General features: G+C 41.1%; 1 protein-coding gene and 1 pseudogene across 2 annotated transcripts in view; both read left to right on the top strand.

Moving 5' to 3' along the window:
- Positions 1–3,838, top strand: part of TBC1D19 (TBC1 domain family, member 19) — a 304,338-nt gene that overhangs the window by 198,663 nt on the left and 101,837 nt on the right. The window lies entirely within an intron of this gene.
- LOC102826771 lies at positions 1,489–2,713 on the top strand (annotated as a pseudogene).

Genomic DNA, 3,838 nt, shown 5'->3' on the forward strand with positions numbered 1-3,838 from the left:
CTGAGAAATTTCAAGATACCACTGTTGGTCGTTTTGATGTAACTTAGGATTTAATTTTCAGCCTATTTCCTCTTTTGTCTGCTTGTCCCACTCCACAATCCCCGTTCAGGCCTTTTTTCTAGTTGGAAACAGTTCAGGGCCGGCTGTGGCCATTTGGTTTTAATTGGAAACTGTCTCTTTAAATTTTGAAGAGATCTGTGCGCATGCGTAGTAGAACCCTCCGAGGGTGGGGCTGGGATGCCTACTAGTTCAGGCACCCTTATAGTCACCAGAATGGAGGTGCACAGTCAGCAAGGGACCAATGAACAGCTACCAAAAGAAAAGAATGTCCACACCTTTATCTGAGCGGTTTTGCCAGGCGTCTGTGGCCCCTCCAATCCTTCCCCCACGTGGTCTCACCCAAGATGGCGGCTACTGGAGCAGCCGAGCGTCACAGACTAGAAAGCAATAGATTTCTTGCTTCTGCCACAAATTCCTCTAGCTGTGAGCCTTCTTCCAACCTTCTAAATATTCCTTTATATGTGGTTCAGAGTTCTGGGACCAGCCCCTGAGCCTGCTTGGTCGGGTACTCTGTGTTGTTGTTGGCGGAGCTCTTTACTACACGTCCACCAGATCCACCATCTTGTTTGTTCTCAAAACCATTTCTTTTTGATACAGTGACTCTGTGTATTTCTTCCATCTTACTCTTGTACTTTCTTTATTTTTCAGTATTTTGCCTTAGAATCCTTCAATACAGCAAGTCGAGGTTTTAATTTTTTCTTCAGCTCCCTCAGCTTGAGAAATGCTGAACATGTTATTCCTTTCGGGTGTCTACTCCAGGTCTTTGCACATTTTATTATAATATTTGACTTTGTCTTCTTGAACTGACCTTTGAAATTTTCTGTTCAGCTCTTGTACTTCATCACTTTCTCCATTTGCTTTTACATCTCTACACTTCAGAACAAGTTTCAGAGTGTCTTGTTGCATCCATTTTGGTCTTTTCCTTTTCTTGTCTTCTCAATAACCTTTTGCTTTCTTCTATTATGATGTTCTTGATGTCATCCCACAACTCTTCTGGTCTTCAGTATTTCATGTCTAATGCATCAAGTATCACAGCAACACACAAGCAACTACTCATTTGTCAGTTTGTCGTACTGTGATGGCTTCTGAGTTGCTGTGATTCTGGAAGCTATACCATGGGTACTTTAAATACCAGCAGGGTCACCCATGGTGGACAGGTTTCAGATGAGCTTCCAGATGAAGGCAGACTAGGAAGAAGGAGAGATGAACTACTTCTGAATATTTAGTCACTGAAAACCTTATGAATAGCAGTGGAACACTGTTATCAGCAGAGTTTACCTATAGGTAATAAAAATAACTGTTAAAACCTATGTCTTCCATAACTGTCTGTGTATCCTGTTTCTTTTCACAGCTAGCCCTTCTGAAGTAACAGTTTATTCTAGGTGCTCATACTTCCTTAGTCTCTGTTATTTCTCGGACTATCACAGTATGGCCAATACCCTACTATATGACTATAATGGTCCTGTTGGTATTGTTAAGTCTTTTGGGTCGATTCTAACATTATGCACAAGAGAATGAACCCTGTGCACGCTCTCTGGTCTTGTGCCATCCTCACAATTATTGTTATGTTTGAGCCCATTGTGGCTACCACTATGTTCGTAAAACTTTTCTTGGCAATGGACCGAAGACAATCAATCCAATCTGTCAAGATACAGTAAAAGATCTAGGAGCGTTTATTTTTGCTCCTATGGCTCAAGCGATGAGAAGTGACTTCTTTCAGGAGGGGTCATTCATGCCACCCAGGATTACAGTGGATAGGGACCCACTTGGAGGACTTGCTGATAGATTTGGACAAATGCCAGGTAGCAGAATTCGGTCCAGGAGTTATCCAGGATAGATTTTCACCCACCATGGAGCGCCATCATTCAAATCAACTTTTCAATGGCCATGGGGAACACATCATGTCTCCTACACAATTGCACTTTGGAGAGATGGGAGGCAGGTGTATGAAAAGTCAGGGGCTAAGCCAGCTGTATCATAACCAGAGTCAGGAACTCTTATCCCAGCTGCAAGGACAGTCAAAGGCTATTCCACCTTGGTTTTCTAAGAAAGGGCAGCTAATTGCAGATGAGATTAGCCTGAGGCCTGCTCAACCTTTCCTAATGAATAAAAACCAAGTACCAATGCTTCAGCCTCAAGTAACTATGATTCCTCCTAGTAAGCAGCCACCGCACACTCAGGTACCACCTCTGGGACAGACACCTCAGTTGGTCTGAAAACAAATTCACCATTTATCAGGAAAAGTCTGCCAAGATCAGCAAAAGCTGCCACCACCTAAAGAAGAACTACTTAAGTTAACTGAAATGGTTGTGACTGCGTATCTGAATAGTGGGAATGCAGGTGAGCCTGTCATTGGTGTAAGGGAAATGGAGGCCCCTAAACATTTTCTTCCTGAGATGTTAAGCAAAGTAATTATCCTGTCACTAAATAGAAGTGATGAAGACCAAGAAAAAGCAAGTTCTTTTATCAGTTTATTCAATCAGAAAGAGATAGCCACAAGCAACACATTCACGCAGGCCTCCCTGAATGTATTGGACCATTGTCCCAAACTGGAGGTTGACATCCCCTTGGTGAAATCTTATTTAGCACAGTTTGCAGCTCATGCTCAGTGAGCATTTCTGAACTAGCTCAACCACTGGAAAATGGCGTTTGACCTAACCACCGCAAAAATTCATTCCACTGTAATGTTTTCACAATAATTAGAAGCATGACAGCAGGATTTCCTTCTGCATAAGGATTTATTGTAGTGTAATGTCTTAATCACCACCACTTGTCTGTCAGTTTGTCGTACTATGCCAGAAATGACAAATTCAAGAGGAATGGTGTTGCATTCACTGGCAAAAAGAACATATCCAGATCAGTCATGAGGTACAACGCTGACTATGATAGGATAGCATCCATGTACCTACAGGGAAGCCCAGTTAATACCACTATTATTCAAATTTATGCACCAACTAGTAAAGCCAGTGAGGACGAAATACAAAAATTCTACCAACTTCTTCAATCAGAAATTGATCAAACATACAATCAAGATGTATTGATCATTACTGGTGATTGGAATACAAAGGTTGGGAGCAAAGATGAAGGGTTAGTAATTGGAAAATATGGCCTTGGTGATATAAATGATGCTAGAGAACGCATGATAGAATTCTTCAAAAGTAATGACTTGTTCATTTCAAATACCTTCTTTAGACAGCAAAACAGACGACTATACACATGGACCTTGACATATGGAATACATAGAAATCAAATTGACTACATATGCAGAAAGAGACCATGGAAAAGCTCCATATCATCAGTCAAAACAAGGCCAGGGGTAGACTGTGGAACAGATCATCAATTACTCATATGCAAATTCAAATTGAAGTTGAAAATGAAAACAAGTCCATGAGAGCCAAAATATGACCTTGAATGTATCCCACCTGAATGTAGAGATCATCTGAAGAACAGATTTGATACATTAAACACTAAAGACCAAAGACCAGTAGAGTTGTGGGATGACATCAAGAACATCATACATGAAGAAAGCAAAAAGTCATTAAGAAGACAAGAAAGAAGGAAAAGGTCAAAATGGATGCCAGAAGAGACATGGAAACTTGCTCTCCAACGTAGAGATGTTAAAGCAAATGGAAGAAATGAGGAGGTCCAAGAGCTGAACAGAAAATTTCAAAGGTCAGCTGGAGAAGATAAAGCCAAATATTACAACAAAATGTGCAAAGATCTGGAATCAGAAAACCAAAAAGGAAGAACACGCTCAGCATTTCTCAAGCTGGGGGAA

The sequence above is a fragment of the Chrysochloris asiatica genome, unplaced genomic scaffold, assembly GCF_000296735.1.
Source record: "Chrysochloris asiatica unplaced genomic scaffold, ChrAsi1.0 scaffold00089, whole genome shotgun sequence".
Classification (NCBI taxonomy): domain Eukaryota; kingdom Metazoa; phylum Chordata; class Mammalia; order Afrosoricida; family Chrysochloridae; genus Chrysochloris; species Chrysochloris asiatica.